Genomic DNA, 16,945 nt, shown 5'->3' on the forward strand with positions numbered 1-16,945 from the left:
TAAATGATTTCAAGCGTGCTACTGCTCTCAAGAATTTATGACTCAGACAACAGTGGCTGGGGTCAGAGCTCGCCCCTGGCCAGGTTACCAGGGCTTGCCTCTGCAATGGAGCAGAGCCCTTTATTGTTCTTTTGTCTAGGAATGGAGTTTCAGATCAGAAGAAATCCAAATACTCAAAAACCTCTTGCCCCAAGCATAAAGGACTAATTCCTTGGCGCAGAGCAGGAACTCACCAAAGACTATAAGGTCTGACAATGCCTGACAGGGGGAAGAGAGAGAAAGATGGGAATGTCAACAGTCTCATTACTCTGACAAACACTCACAAGGCCCCACCCGGTCAAAGGTAAGGCCTGCAGCAGCCGTGCCCACACAATGAGATGACTGGACTGGTTCATCTGTTTATTGGCAAGCTCAGGCCAGGGTATGAGCAGTGGCAGAGACCGGCAAATGTCAAATGAATGAACATAAAAACAAAGAAGATTTGAATCTCTGCAGGGAGAAAAAAAAAAAACACACACACACACAACAGATTAGAAACCACCAGCCCAATTGTTCAATAGTCATTTCTAAGGCAAACAAAAGTTCAAAAGAGCCAGTACCCTCGGGATAACTGAATAATAGATGAGGGGCAGGTTCTCTCTAGAGGAATAGTCCCACTAATAAATGAAGAGGTGGACAGAATTACAACGGCACAATTTTTGTACACCCCAAATGAAATAATGGCTCTGAGCAATGGTCACCCACAGCCACTAATGCCACAAAACACAGAAAGGGGCCACCAATTTTCCATACCTAATGGACATATACAGCAACAACTAGGAGGATGGCTAGCTCTCACTGCCGAGAGAGAGAGAGAGAGAGAGAGAGAGAGAGAGAGAGAGAATGTGTGTGCGTGTGTGTACATCTCAAACATGAAATTCACCTACTCTGCAAATTCAATGATTCATTTATAGGAAACAAAGAGATAGAAGAATAAGTTAAACACTGCAACAGGGATATGATCAGTCAGATCCAGGCCTGATCATATACAGGACAAATGACATGGCTTTTCTCAACAAACAAACTGCAAGAGAAAACAAAGAAAAAACAAGCCAGGTGTGGTGGCTCACTCCTGCAATCCCAGCACTTTCGGAAGCTGAAGCGGGAGGATCATTTGAGGTCAGGAGTTTGAGACCAGCCTGGCCAACACGGTGAAACCCCATCTCTACTAATAATACAAAAAAATTAGCTGGGCGTGGTGGTACATGCCTAAATCCCAGCTACTAGGGAGGCTGAGGTGGAGAATTGCCTGAACCTGGGAGACGGAGGTTGCAGTGAGCTGGAGGGAGGGAGAAGTCATAGATTAAATGAGGCTTCACGAGCAGATGAACCAAATCCAATGGTGAACCCGGGTGGGTCCTGATTGGAACAAACCAATTCTAGAAATATATTTATAAGATGATCTGAGATGTTAACACTGTGTGGATACCAGATGATGTAAGCAATTAATGTTAATTATTGTCATGATTAAAATGGTCTTGTCATATGTCTTTAAAGAATACTTATCTTGCAGATACTCAACTATTTAGCTTTAAAATAATACAGTAGGGGGTGGATGGTGGTGGATATAGAAGAAAACAGAGTGGTCGTGAGTTAGTAAGAGGTAAAGCAATTTTTTTTTTTTTTTTTAAAGGCAGGGTCTTGCCCTGTCACCCAGGCTGGAATGCAGCGGTGCAATCACGGCTCACTGCAGCCCCGACCTCCTGGGCTCAAGCAATCTTCCTGCCTCAGCCTCCCAAAGTGCTGGGATTACAGTTGAGAGCCTCTAGGCCCAGCCCTCCTTTATTTTTTCTTCACACCTCTTATCTCTGACTCACTAAGTAACTGACTTGCTTACTATCTAGCTGCTCTTTTAAAATACAAGCTCTGCGAGGGTGGAGACCTCATTTGCTTTTCTATTACTCTCTTCCCAGCTCCCAGAATAGTGCCTGTACAAAACAGGTACTCCATAAATATCTGTGTAATTAATCAAAGAACCAAAAGTGGGGGGGGGGGCATCATCTACAGTACCATTCTGGTGTCTGATGGCTCCTTTCAGCTCCGCTATTAGGGAACACCTCAGAACTAGTAACATTACCGGTTGCCTACTCCAATATTGAGTCTCCCCTTTTAACTTAGTAATCAAATCTAAATTTTAGCTAAGAATAAGGCCATGGGAAATAAAACTACCTTTCCCAGGTTCCCCTGCAGCTACATATAGTAGTGAGATTAAATTCTGGGCAAAGGTCTAAGGAGACTTGCTGTGTACAACTTAAGTCTCCTTTCTTCTTTCTTGCCTCCTGGGACATAATGGCTGAAGCTTGGGCAGCTGTCTCATACCATGAGGTGGCAGGACAAGGGTGGTGGAGCCAGAAGGTGGGAGCAGCCTGAGTCCCTGATGAGAACATAGGCCTCGCCTGTCTATTACGGGGCTCCTTTATATGAGAAAGCAATAAGTTATTTTGCTTAGGCCACTGTCACTTTGTTGAAACTAAATTACATGCAGTTGAAACTAATCTTTTTTTTCTTTTATTTTTTTATTTTTATTTTTTGAGATGGAGTCTCGCTCTGTTGCCTAGTGCATGGTGGGATCTCAGTTCACTGCAGCCTCCGCCTCCTGGATTCAAGCAATTCTCCTACCTCAGCCTCTTGAGTAGCTGGGATTACAGGTGTGCACCACCAACAGCCAGCCTGCAGTTGAAACTAATCCTAACAGATATATCTGAGAACAAAATGCCACAGCACAGTGGGTGGAACAGATATAGTCATATATCTGTACTAACATACACAAATGCCCACAAGTTGAGGACTGTTTCAAAGAGTGAATCACTGTGAGCTGGGGATACACATAAAGGTATCATGGAATTCGTGGGAGAATAGCAGGGGAGAGAAAACAACCATAGAAAGGATGACCCAAGGATCATAAACTTTCATTACGTTAAATAGGCTGCCACCCCAGGATTAGCAGCCACAGTACATAAAGAACACCTACAATTCAATAGGAAAAAAGCGAAAGTGGCCAGGCACTGTGGCTCACGCCTGTAATCCCAGAACTGTGGAAGGCTGAGGCAGGCGGATCACCTGTGCTCAGGAGTTTGAGACCAGCCTGACCAACATGATGAAATCCTATCTCTACTAAAAATACAAAAATTAGCTGGGTGTGGTGGCAGGTACCTGTAATCCCAACTACTCATGAGGCTGAGGCAGGAGAATTGCTTGAACCCAGCAGGTGCAGGTTGTGGTGAGCCAAAATCGCACTACTGCACTCCAGCCTGGGCAACAAGAGTAAAATTCCATCTAAAAAAAGAAAAAGAAAAAGAAGCAGAATTGATGAGCAAGCAATATCCAGAAGGAGAAACATGAATGAAAAGATATTCTGCCTTACTAGTCTTCAGGGGTAAATTAACCACAACAAGATTTCATTTCCTATCCATTAGGCTGGCAAAAGTAAAAAAGCTTTACAAAATCAAATGTGACAAGGACACTGAATAAAAGAAACTCATCCTTGGTGGGATGTTTAACAAGCAGCTCAGTAATATCTGGCAAAGTTAAAGATGATCACAACCTACAATCCAGAAATCTCACGTCCAGTACATACCTAAAAGAAATGCCTGTCCATGTGCACCAGGAAGTAAGTGTAACAACATTCACAGCAGCCTGTGAACAGCAAAATATCTGAAAACAAAATGTCCATTGGCATGAAAATGCCTAAAACAAAAATGTGGTATATCCAGCCAGTGGAATACTCACATGGCAGTAAATAAAAATGCATGAGTCACAGCAGTACCAGTCTAAATCAATGTCAGAATCACAATATTAGGTGAAAAATGCAAGTCTCAGAAGACTATGTACAGTATATCTTTCTTTTTTTGAGGTGGAGTCTCGCTCTGTCACCCAGGCTGGAGTGCAGTGGCATGATCTCAGCTCAGTGCAACCTCCACCTCCTGCGTTCAAGCGATTCTCCTGCCTCAGCCTCCTGAGTAGCTGGGACTACAGGTGCACACCACCACGCCCAGCTAATTTTTTTGTATTTTTAATAGAGATGGGGTTTCATCATGTTGGCCAGATGGTCTCAATCTCTTAACCTCGTGATCCACCCGCTTCGGCCTCCCAAAGTGCTAGGATTACAGGCGTGAGCCACCGCGCCCAGCCTTTTTTATTTTATTTTTATTTTTTTGAGACAGGGTTTCACTCTGTCACCTCGGCTACAGTGCAGTGGCACGAACAAGACTCACTGCAGCCTCAACCTCCTGAGCTCAAGCAATCCTTCCTCCTAAGCCCCCCAAGTAGCTGGGACCACAAGTGCATGCCACCACACCCGGCTAATTTTTAAAAATTTTTTGTAGAGATGAGGTCTCGCCATGTTGCCCAGGCTGGTCTCAAACTCCTTGGCTCAAGAAATCCTGCTGCCTCTGCCTCCCAAAGTGCTGGGATTACATGCACGAGCCACCACACTCAGCCATATTCTGATAAAGTTCAAAAATCATTCTTTTAAAGACAAAGAATAATAAACAAAAAATTCAAGATGGTAGTCACTTCTGAGAGCAGGCAAGAAAGTGAATGGGAAGTACCACATAGGTACATGTAAGTTACTAGTAATATTCAAGTTCTTGGGCAAACAGTGGGCTAATGGCTGTTCATTACGATAGACAAATATTATTTCACAGACCAAAAATGCCAGTGTATCATGCACCATGCGTTATGATTAATCCAATTCTGTGTGTCCAAAGGCCATCTTTAAAAAGTGAATACAGGCTAGGTATGTTGGCTTACGCCTGTACTGCCAATGCTTTGGGAGGCCAAGGCAGGAGGATCACTTGAGCCCAGGAGTCTGAAACCAGTCTGGGCAACATAGCAGGATCCCATCTCTACAAATAAATGAAAAAAATTAGCCAAACAACCATTCTATTCCAGCCTAAGCGTCACAGTGAGACCCAGACTCTAAACAGATTTTAAAAATTAATGCATTTAGAAAGAGGTGAGGAAGAATCTCTACTAGGTTACTGACAGATGAGACCAATGAGGCAGGAAGTAGGAGTGAAGAGGATGGAGTAGTAAGCGGTTTTTGTTTCATGTTTTATTCTGCTGTCAATTACATATTCATTTCAACAAGAAATGTTTCCTGTAATTAACCAAAGCAGTATAGTCAAATGGTTCAGTACACGCCTCCAGAGCCAGACCAGGAGAGACTGCATCTCAACTCCACCATGCCCTCGTCAGAGGAAATATGGCAAGCTACTGAACTTCTCTGTGCCTCTGTTTCTGCCTCTGAGAAGAGGGGGTGATAGCAGTGCCCACTTCATAGGGCCACTGTGAAGATTCACTGAGTTGGCTTATGAAAAGTATTCATAACAGTTCCTCTACACAAGGTAAGCCCTTAAAGAGACTGGCTACTATTCTTATCATTAGACTAACTTCAAACACTGATATGAGAGAGGTGAGCTCAGCAATGATCTGGTCAAGGTCTGCAAAAAATCCTGCACACTCTTAGTCTTTGGGAGAAGCTCAGTGCCCTGCCCTTGCCAGGAATTTACTAAACAGTTGATAAATGAATGTATGCTGACTCCGTTTACCCACCACTTCTGTGGCTGTCTGGATAGAGCATTGGCAGGTACGTGCCCAACATGTCCACTCTCCATCTTCTTCCTTATTGACCCTTTGCTCAGGGTGGCAATAAGCCCAACTGAAAAACTGCAGATGTCCTTGCAGCAAGGAGTGGCCATGTCACAAAGTTCTAGCCAAACAATCACAAGCAGAAGTCTGCTAAGGATTTCAGGGAAGGCTTTGGTTTCCTGATACAGGTGCTGTCTCCTTTCCTTAGAGCCCTGCTTCTGCCTGCCCATCACAAGGATATCAGGCTGGAGGTGGAGCAACCATTTTATGAATAAGAGGCTAGGGATGGTGACACAGATAAGGAGGAACCTGGAGCAGCAGAGAGAGGGTGAGCACCACCTTAGCCTGCTGAGCTCTGTACTTCTTACTTGAGAAAATGAACCCTGTGGTAGCCTGGATAGAAAGATGCCCCCAGTGGACCACACCTCCTGGAACTTGTTTTGTGATATTCCTCCCATACTGAATCTGGGCTGACTCTTCAACTCACATTAACTAACAGAATGAAGTAGAAGTGATGTGGGGTCAGTTCTAAATCTATGCCTTAAGAAGGCTCACAAAGCCCTTGGCTGCCGTGTTATAAGTCCAGCTACAGGCTGGCCAGGCCACATGAAAGGAGAGGTCCCAAGACTATGGGCAGAAATGGACCCAGTCATTCCCAAGGTGCCATTTCAGTAAAGCAATTTTGAATGTTCCAGCCCCATCCACCCTCTGACTGTAGCCACATAACAGACCCCAAGCAAGACAAGCAGAAGAACCATCCTGCTAAGCCCCAGTCAACTGCAGGTTCACAAGAAATAAGAAACTGCTGTCATTTTAAGGCCTTAAGTTTGGGGGTGGTTTGTGGTGCAGCAATAGATAACTAGAACAAACCTCTATATGGGTACAACACTGTACAAGTTTCCTGAAGACAAGCACAGTCCCTAACTAAAGTGCCACCTGAAAAAGAAACACACAATCGATCACAAATTCCAACAAAAATCTCTTGCACATTCTGATTTCCAACCAAGACTGTTAACATGAAAAAACATGAACTGTCCTTTCACTCTTATTTCATAATAAGTACATTAAACACAACTAATCTGGCTAAGTGTGATGAATCTATTAATTATCCTAAAAATGAAAAAGCATTTAAATTGCTTTTTGGTTCAACACAGTGCTGGACCTGGTAAGAACCCTCCAAAAATACATCTTCTATCTGGATGAGAGGCATCATTATACTACTGTTATTTCATATTCATTCTCAACGGCCTAGAGCTTAACAAGGTGGCCAAACAGGTTGGACGCCTGCAATCTAATTAAAGAAGGCTATCAATAAAAATAATAATTTTAGGGGAGAAAAAACTCTAGAAGCAAAGGGAATGCCCATCAGTGATGTCTTGGCCAAATCAATTATGTTGCATCCACACCACTGTGTGTTATGTAGCCACTAAAAAGAACAAATCTGAGCACTACGCAAGGACTCAGAGGCATTTCCACATGGCACTGCTTGCTATGTGAGAAGAGCAAAATGCAAGAAAATAAGTGTAATATTATCTCCTATAGGATTATATAACCAAGGAGAAGAATGTGGAAAGATACATACAGTCCTTGATTGTTACCATGGGTGAAGGATTGCGAGAGGATGCTGACATAGGGGTGGAGTGGGGGGTGGCACAAAAAAGGGACAGACCGTGAATATTAAAAAGGGGCTTGAAAATAATTCATATAAAGAATTATCTTTTTAAAATCTAATTTGCTGGGTGCTATCTATGCACCAGACACAGTGCTGAGTCACCTGATCTCACTTTGACTTCTCGTTTAATCATCTATTAATTATCCCCATTTTCCAGATAAGGAACGTGTGGCCCAGAGAAGTAGTGTGCCCACAGTGTTGGGGCTCAGGTATTACATGAAATAAGTGTAATAGGAGGGTCCCCAACTCAACCCCAAACTCCCGCACTGGGAGCTCAAGGGACATACATGTTAAATGTTGTAGAAGAGCTTCCCTCCTGCTCTGCACATTCTTAAAATAGCAGCAGGTCCTGACGTGTGATGATGTATGCTACAGCAGCATGAAGTCCATCAGCACCTGGGTCCCCTGGTGCCTCATGCTGGGAGAAATCCAAGAGGGCCACTGACCTCACTCCACGGAGCTCAGGGAAGCCCTGCCCAGGATATTTTTACAGAATCAATTGCTGACACCAGGAGCTAGAAAATAGATGAGGATGTGTCAGCTATTACACGGTCAGATTCTTCGAGCTCACCATTTAATTAAAACCTGTTCAGCCCCAGAGCAAGAATTATTGCCCATTAAAGCAGGGGAGATGGCTCAACTGTGCCTGGCTGGTTAATTGCTACTTCCCAGGCATTCCCTGGCCTCCCCGTGCAGGAACAGCAAGCAGGAGCTGGAGATAAATATGGGATGTGTGTATATGGGTGGTGTCTTCCACACAGCCTTCTCCACCTAAATGAACCTGACATCCTCTCCACTTACTAGGCCAAGCTTTCCTGTTCCATGCCACAGGCACCCAGGCTGCCCGGAGGAGTCACTACCAGGCCTGGGCTGCACAAACTGCAGGGGTTGTGGGACAAGAAGCCAGAGGGCTGGATGCTGCAGGCAGGTGCCAGGGAGCTGCTGGGTGACCAGAGGGAGGCATCTGCGCATGCCTCCTCACCCGCAGCCACAGGTTCCTGGAAAAGCTGACACCCTCCTCAAACCCCAAACAAGGCTGGCCACCCATCCTTGGACCATGTTGCACCTGATAAAAATTCATTCATATCATAATTTAGCCCGCATCTACCATGTGCCAGGAACGGTTCTACAAGGATGGACACAAAAGTGCCTGTGCTTCTATGGAGCCTAGAGCTGGGAAGCAGAGCATAGACAAAACACGCTGAGTGGAAATAAATGCTAGGAAGAAAAATAAAGTAAAGAGTAAGGGTGAGGGTGAGGGAGAAGGTGCAATTTAATAAGGAGAGAGGCCTCATGGAGAAGGTGACATCAGAACAGAGACTTGAAAGAGGGAGGGAAGGAGGGAGGCGGCACTGGGGATTCTAGGGGAAGTGTTCCAGGCAGAGGGAACAGCCAGGGCAAAGTCTCTGAGGGAGGACAGCAGGAGGCCTGTGTAGCTGGGGTACAGCAAGCAAGCAGCTGAGAGGTCACAGATAAGGTCACACAGGGAAAATGGGGGCCTGGGGTTGGGGTGGGGACACTTGAGCACCGCTCAGTGCCCAGGCTTAAAGCACTTTACATAGATGACTCACTGGGCACTGCTGCTAGTTCCCGTTTCACAAGAAGAGGAAACTGAGGCCCAGAGAGGAAAGGGGACTCAGGCGAGACCACGGAGCTCGTCTACACCGGGCTGGGATCGCCCCCAGCCCCGGCACAGAAGTCTGCATCCAGCAGGAGCTCAGCTCACTGAAAGAGTCACCGATTCCTTCTCTCGGGAGAAATGTCCTCCATTTTTCTCAGTCCCTCAACACCCGGCCCACTCTTTCTTCACAGTTAGGAGCAGACAGGTAAACATTTCAGGGAGAAGAGGGGGGAAAAAAAGAAAACCAAAAAAAAAAACAACTGTCTAACTCCGGAGAGGAAGAAACATGATTAACTTTCTTGGCAAGTCACTGCCACATTTAACGAACATCGCTCACCTGAAAGACTCTCCGAACACGGCTCTCATCACAAAGTGGGCAGGTGGCTGTCAGGGGAGCCCCAGGTGGGCTCCTCCTGTCCCGGGTCCTCCCAGGGCGAGGCCACCTGCCTCGGCTCTCCAGGCCCACCTCGGTGGTGCCCGCCCCCAGCCCGCTGTGGGTGTCTGGAATGCGGAAACGGGAACCTGCCGTGCCAGCTCCTAACAGCGACTTATTCAACAGCCGCAGGAACACGCCAGCCACCGGAGTTCCCCAGGAGATGGCTGGTCCGTCGTGAACAGGCGCGTTCCCAGAGAAAGCTGTTTTGCCAACAGTCCCTCTGGGGGAGGGAAAGAAAAGGCCTCCTTACTCATCAGACACGTGGTCTGAGGAGTCTGAATGGACTTGAGAGAAAGCTCAAAGGTAACAAAGGCGGCTCGCCTGTTACCTCGGATTCAGGCACAGCCACCTGTTCACTGACCGAGCCAGGGCTGGACTTGTGCCCACACCATCCCCTGCCCTGAGCTTGCGCCTGGATGCTTCATTCAGAACCGTACAATCCAAAGGCGGGCTCCTTGGCCCGTGCAGAGGAGGCGCTAGCTCGCAGAGGCAATGCAGCTTAATGATTAAACGCGGTCGCTGGACTCTTCCAGCCAGCTTTGGAAGCACAACCGAACAGCTTCGGCTGGCTAATAACAACAACCACAACAGGAATGCTCACTGCACAAGGGGCTGTTCTAAGCACTGCATATGAATTCTCTCTTCTAACCCTCACAGCGACCCTCTAAGGAGAAACTATCAGCATTCTTATTTTACAGATGAGAAGTTGAACGAACAAGTCACAGGCTAGAGGTCACACAGGAAGAAAGTGCTGGGGTGGGGATCTAACCCAAGTAGAGTGGCTCCAAGGTTCCAGTTTTTAATCACTACTTTATTTATTTATTTATTTATTTTATTTTATTTTGAGACAGAGTTTGGCTCGGTCACCCAGGCTGGATGGAGTGCAGTGATGCAATCTCGGCTCACTGCAACCTCCGCCACCTTCTGGATTCAAGCAATTCTCCCGCCTCAGCCTCCCAAATAGCTGGGATTGCAGGCGTGCGCCACCACACCCAGCTACTTTTTTTTTTTGTATTTTTAGTAAAGACAGGGTTTCACCATGTTGGCCACGCTGGTCTTGAACTCCTAACCTCAGGTGATCCACCTGCCTTGGTCTCCCAAAGTGCTGGGATTACAGGCATGAGCCACCGTGCCTAGCCTTAACCAGTACTTTAGATCTCCTCTTGCAAGGAGAAGCAGGTGCTCCCACTGGGCCTCAGTTTCCTCATCTATGAAATGGGATGAGGAGTCAGTGAGAGCTTTATTATTATTTTTGTAGAGACAAGGGTCTCACTGTGTTGTCCAGGCTGGTCCTGAACTCCTGGCTTCAAGCGATCCTCCCTCCTTGGCCTCCCAAAGTGCTGGGATTACAGGCATGAGCCACTGTGCCTGGCCAAGTGAGATCTTTATGGTGGGCACTGTGCTTGTGGCTCACAAAAACGCTCAACAACTATCAGCTGCACTTATCACATGCTGCCCTCAGAGTCAAACAGGTCCACTTTATTCCTTCACAATACCGACTAATCAGCTCATGGCCAGAGTTTAAATTCCAGGCAGCTGAAGGAAAAGAAATTAAGAAAGGCGCTTACCATGCTTCTTTTCATCCACACACACAAATATAAACAGAATGTCTATTCTGAGTCAGGCACTGGGACACAGTAGTAAACAAAAACCACATAAACCCTGCCCACAGGGAGCTTATAGTCCCCTCTGAATGAACTGGCACCGAATATTCAAAGATTAGCTGATATATCTTGTACTGAGCGCTGCTTTGGGTCAGATGCTGTAGTGGTCTAAGCATGTCACGTGCTTTGATGTATTCGAATCCTCCCAACAACCTAGGAGGACAGTACCGTTACCAGCTCCACCTTACAGATACGGAAACTAAGACATGCAAGGCTAAGTGGCTTGCCCAAAGTAAAACAAGGAGCCCAAGATGGATCCAGAACTTGCACTCAGCAGTCTGGCTCAGAATCCACACTGCATTTCTCAGCCTTTTGCAGTCTCAAAGGGCAATGGCTTTACAATGTGGCCACGAGCAGTATCAACAGGTATCCTCAGGAAATTTCAGTCTGCAAAAGGGATGGTCACTCTTCACAGATGTTTTTCTTTTTCTTTTTCTTTTTCTTTTTTGATGAGGGGGGGCAGGATCATCAAACTATATATTTATTACAAGTCACATTTATGCTGGGCACAGTGGCTCACACCTGTAATCCCAGCACTTCGGGAGGCCAAGGAGGGAGGATCACTTGAAGCCAGGAGTTCAAGACCAGCCTGAATAACAAAGTGAGACCTCGTCTCTATGAAAGATTAAAAAATTAGCCAGGCATGGTGGCATGCACCTGTGGTCCCAGCTACATGGGAGGCTGAGGCGGGAGGATTGCTTGAGCCCAGGAGGTTGAGGCTGCAGTGAGCCACGATCACACCACTGCACTCTAGCGGGTGACAGAACAAGACTGTCTTTAAAAACAACAAATACATACATACATAAAAAGTCACATTTAATATGTTAATAGCAGAGGCCACATTCTTAGGCACTTACCATATGCTGGCCCCTGGGGGTAAGCACTTGACAGGCATCCTCTCCTTTCATCCAAGGACGACCCTCAGAGGCGGAAACTCAGTCTTTGCATGGAGGGGAAGGAGGAGGGGGGAGGGATTCAGGAGCAGAGAAAGGAGTGAGACCCAGGTGCTTCTGAGCAGAGTGAGTGCTCTCAAAGACCGCGCACTCGGCCGGGCGCGGTGGCTCAAGCCTGTAATCCTAGCACTTTTGGAGGCTGAGATGGGGGGATCACGAGATCAGGAGATCGAGACCATCCTGGCTAACACGGTGAAACCCCATCTCTACTAAAAAATATAAAAAACTAGCCGGGCGAGGTGGCGGGCACCTGTAGTCCCAGCTACTCGGGAGGCTGAGGCAGGAGAATGGCGTGAACCCAGGAGGCGGAGCTTGCAGTGAGCTGAGATCTGGCCACTGCACTCCAGCCAGAGCGACAGAGACTCCGTCTCAAAAAAAAAAAAAAAAAAAAAAAAGACCGCGCACTCTAACCTTCAGACTGCTGCCTCATCACTCAACTCAGGTTTCCCTGAATTGTCAGACAAAATACTTGGTATTCCAATAAGATTCAGAGTTCTTATGGTACAGGGACTCTGTGCACACAGTTTCAAAGCTGGGCATGATTAGAGAACAAAAGGTAAGTCCTGATTCAGGTAATTACAAAACAAAGTTGGTAAGCACGATGACAAAAATGCATGGACATTATGTTTTCACTCTGTTCCACTTATTTCTGCAGCAAATCCAATTGTCTACCTACCCAATATCCCTCCCCCTTTCCCAGTCCTTTCCTAAATGGTACTCTGATTTTATTCCTGTAGCCACTCTCCTCCCTGTGCTACCTACTTCAGGAGAGGCTGGCCGCTGGCCCCAGGCCCCAGGCCCCAGCCCCCAGCCCCCAGCCCCAGAGGGTCAATCCTAATTGGCCCTTGGCTGGTTTCTTGGGGCAGGGTCACGTATCACAATGCTGGCCAATGAGATATGAGGGAAATCTGGGAGGCAGGGAATCAATGAAAGGTTTCCTCACTCTTAAAGAGATACACAGCGAGTGAGAGATGCCCTCTTTCTGCTGCTGGATGTGGCCCTGTCAGTGTGTGCCAACTGGAGCCCTGGCAGTCATCTTGTGGCCACGCAGGGAGTCTAGGGACCCAGGAGACACACCATGGATGGCAGGGTGGCTTGAAGGAGAGGAATGGGATCCCTGCAGGCATTGGGGAACTGCTTAGTCAAATCCTGTGCTGCCTACCTACAGGCTTGTTATATGAGATCATAAATCTCGTTATTTCAGGCCAATTTCATTCGGGCTTCCTATTACAGTAGCTCGTGGTTCTCAAAACGTGCTTCCTGGACTAAGGGCACCAGTGTCACCAAAAATGCAAATTCTCAATCTAGACTTACAGAATCAGGAACTTACAGAATCAGGAACTTACAGAATCAGGTGGGGCCCAGCAATCTCTGTTTTACCTAGCCCTCTGGGGATTCTGATCCTTGCTAGGGTTTTTTGTTTGTTTTTTTGTGACGGAGTCTCACTCATTCTGTTGCCCAGGCTGGAGTGCAGTGGCGCAATCTTGGCTCACTGCAACCTCCGCCTCCCAGGTTCAAGCGATTCTCCCGCCTCACCCCCTTGAATAGCTGGGACCACAGGTGTGTGCCACCACACCCGGCTAATTTTTATATTTTTAGTAGAGATGGAGTTTCACCATGCTGCTCAGGCTGGCCTCAAACTCCTGGCCTCAAATGATCCACCTGCCTTGGCTTCCCAAAGTGTTGGGATTACAGATGTGAGCCACCGCGCCTGGTCTTGCTGGGGTTTGAAAACCACTGCAGTAGCACACAGAGCTTTGGAGTTAAGATACAGCTCTGGAGTCAGACTGCCTGAATCCAAATCACGTCACCATGCTGATACACTGTTGGTGGGAATGTAAATTAGCTCAGCCACTGGGGAAAGCAGTGGCTTTTGAAGATTCCTCAAAAAATTAAAAATAGAATTAACATTCGACCCAGCAATCCCATTACTGGGTATCTACCCAAAGGAAAAGGAACGGTTCTACCAAACAACACCTGCGCTCGTATGTTCATCGCACCGCTATTCACAATAGCATGTGAATCCACCCACAAAGCCATGAAATCAACCCAGAGGCCCGTCGACGGTGGACTGGATAAAGACAATGTGGTATATATATACCATGGAATACTACACAGCCATTAAACGAGAATGGAATCGTGTCTATCGCAGCAACATGGCTGTAGCTAGAGGCCAATATCCTAAGTGAATGAATGCAGAAACAGAAAACCAAATATCCCACGTTCTTACTTCTAAGTGGGAGCTAAACATTGGGTACACAAACACACACCCCATGTTCTTAGTTCTAAGTGGGGGCTAAACATTGGGTACACACAGACACACACACACACACACACTTCATGTTCTTACTTCTAAGTGGGAGTCAAACATTGGGTATACACACACACAGCCCATGTTCTGACTTCTAAGTGGGGGTTAAACATTGGGTACACACCCACACCCACCCCCACACACACACACTCCATGTTCTTACTTCTAAGTGGGAGCTAAACATTGGGTACACACACACAGCCCATGTTCTTACTTCTAAGTGGGAGCTAAACATGGGGTACACACCCACACACACACTCCATGTTCTTACTTCTAAGTGGGAGCTAAACATTGGGTATACACACACACACACGCACACACACACGCACACACACACACACACACAAGAACAATAGACACTGAAAATTCCAAAAGCCAAGAAGGAACGGGGCAAGGGTTGAAAATCTGCCGGCCGGGCGCGGTGGCTCACGCCTGTAATCCCAGCACTTTGGGAGGCCAAGTGCTGATCACCTGAGGTCAGGAGTTCAAAACCAGCCTGGCCAACAAGGTGAAACCCCATCTCTACTAAAAAATACAAACAAAAATTAGCTAGGCATGGTGGGGCGGAGGGGGGAGGGGGTGGCACCTGTAGTCCCAGATACTCGGGAGGCTGAGGCAGGGAGAATTGCTTGAACCTGGGAGGCGGAGGTTGCACTGAGCTGAGATTGCGCCACTGCACTCCACCCTGGGCGACAGAGCGAGACTCCATCTCAAAAAAAAAGGAAAAGAAAATCTACCTATTGGGTACTCTGTTCACTATTTGAGTGACAGGATCTGTACCCCAAACCTCAGCATCACACAATATACTCATGTAACAAACCTGCACATGTATTCTCTGAATCTAAAAAAATAAAAAAATCACATCACCACCTTTTTCTAGCTGCCTGACCTTGAACAAGTTATTCAAATTTAGTTGCCTCATCTGCAAAGGGAGAATAGTATCTTCCAGGGCTGTCGGGAGGCTTAAAGGAGTGGCTTCATGTGAAGGGCCTGGCACAGTCTTGCATGCAGCAGACGCTACATACATTGCCTACTTGCTGCTGCAGTTGTTGCTGCTGATGCTATTATTACCGCTTGCAGCCAAAGGCTTACCAACTGGCACAACTTCCCGACTGAGCTCTTCCAAAGTTGGCACCGTATCTCCTTTAAGGTTATTTCACCCCCACCCGCTCCCACAGGACCAAGACGAGTGCCCTAGGGTTCCACAACGACTTGCAAATCTCCCATCGCTACAGGGAGGTGCGCGGCTCCTCAGGCCTCCTCCCCAAGCCTGAGCCACCTGGTCCCAGCACAGATTCCCACAGACACCTCAAGCGGGGTGCTCTGCCAGCTACTGTGCTTGGTGACTGATCCAGAATGCCCACGAGTTCCAGAGAGCATCCCCACCACGTGAGCCACACCAAACATCCAGCAAGAGTCCGCGGGTGCCCCTCCCTCTGGGAGCTGTGCTTTCAAAACTGGTGGTACCAAGATGCAGAAAGGCAAAGTGACTAACATCATAAGCCAGGTGAGGTCCCCGTGGGAAGGGGCAGCCTCTTGTTGGGCTTAATAGCAAGCCCCGGTTTGACGCTACAAGTTGGGGCAGGGGTTTTCACGCCCTGGTGTCACAGGCACTGTTGGGCCTGTCACTGAAAGAGGACGGTGAGATGCAGGAGGAACTGGGGGAGGACTACCAACTCTTTACGGCAGGAAAGCCTTGGCCAAATTCCTCATGTTCCTGAGAGCCTCATTTTATGAGGCTGAACCTCATAAAATTGCCAATATTCAACCATTCTTGACCCACAAAAGCACAACTGTCAGGCAGTTCGACCTAATACAAGACAGGAAACTCCCTCAGATAATGTCAAGGAACTGGTCGCCAGCAGGAAACTGGAATGGCGGTGGCCTCTTGGGAAGGGAACTGGGTGCCCTATTTTTGTTGCTTTGGTTCCATAAACGTGTGGTCACTAGTCAGACTTTTCAAAAATGTAATAAATCGGCCGGGCGCAGTGGCTCACGCCTATAATCCCAGCACTTTGGGAGGCCAAGGCAGGTGAATCACGAGGTCAAGAGTTTGAGACCAGCCTGGCCATCATGGTGAAACCCCGTCTCTACTAAAAATACAAAAATTAGCTGGGCGTGGTGGTGCGCGCCTGTAATCCCAGCTACTCAGGAGGTTGGGGCAGGAGAATCACTTGAACCTGGGAGGCGCAGATTGCAGCGAGCTGAGATTGGGCCATTGTACTCCAGCCTGGCAACAGAGTGAGACTCTGTCTCAAAAAAAAAAAAAATGTAATCAACCCTGAAAAATCTTACCTTCTCAATCAGAGAAAAGACAAACCTGTGCAAGTCCCTAAGAGATCTGCAAATACCTCCTCTCTACCCTCATTCCTCCGACTCTCCCCCGCTCACTCTGCTCCAGCCATGTGGGCCTCAATCTTACCAGGACCCTCGCCTCAGGGCCTTTGCACTGGCTGTTCCCACTCCCTCACCTCCTTCAGGTCTGGCCACCCTTCCCAAAATTTCAACACCCTCCACCTTAATGCAGTCATGTGTTGCATAACACTGTTTCAGTCAACGATGGACCACATTTACAAGGGTGGTCACATAAGACGACAATGGAGCTGAAAAATTCCTCTTGCCTAGTAACATTGCAGCCACGGGGAGGTCTGAACGTC

The 16,945-nt window shown here is 47.4% G+C and overlaps 1 protein-coding gene across 4 annotated transcripts in view; it reads right to left on the reverse strand.

The window, feature by feature from the left end:
- Window positions 1-16,945, reverse strand: part of SIPA1L3 (signal induced proliferation associated 1 like 3) — a 308,537-nt gene that overhangs the window by 273,738 nt on the left and 17,854 nt on the right. Inside the window, exon 1 of one of the 4 annotated variants that reach the window (XM_031659500.1) lies at window positions 9,262-10,239. The exons of the other annotated variants lie outside the window; for them this stretch is intronic. The gene's annotated coding sequence lies outside the window, so the exon portion shown is untranslated. Of the gene's footprint in view, window positions 1-9,261; window positions 10,240-16,945 lie in introns of those variants that run through there. 4 annotated transcript variants of the gene reach the window in all.

Source organism: Papio anubis, chromosome 20, assembly GCF_008728515.1.
Source record: "Papio anubis isolate 15944 chromosome 20, Panubis1.0, whole genome shotgun sequence".
Classification (NCBI taxonomy): domain Eukaryota; kingdom Metazoa; phylum Chordata; class Mammalia; order Primates; family Cercopithecidae; genus Papio; species Papio anubis.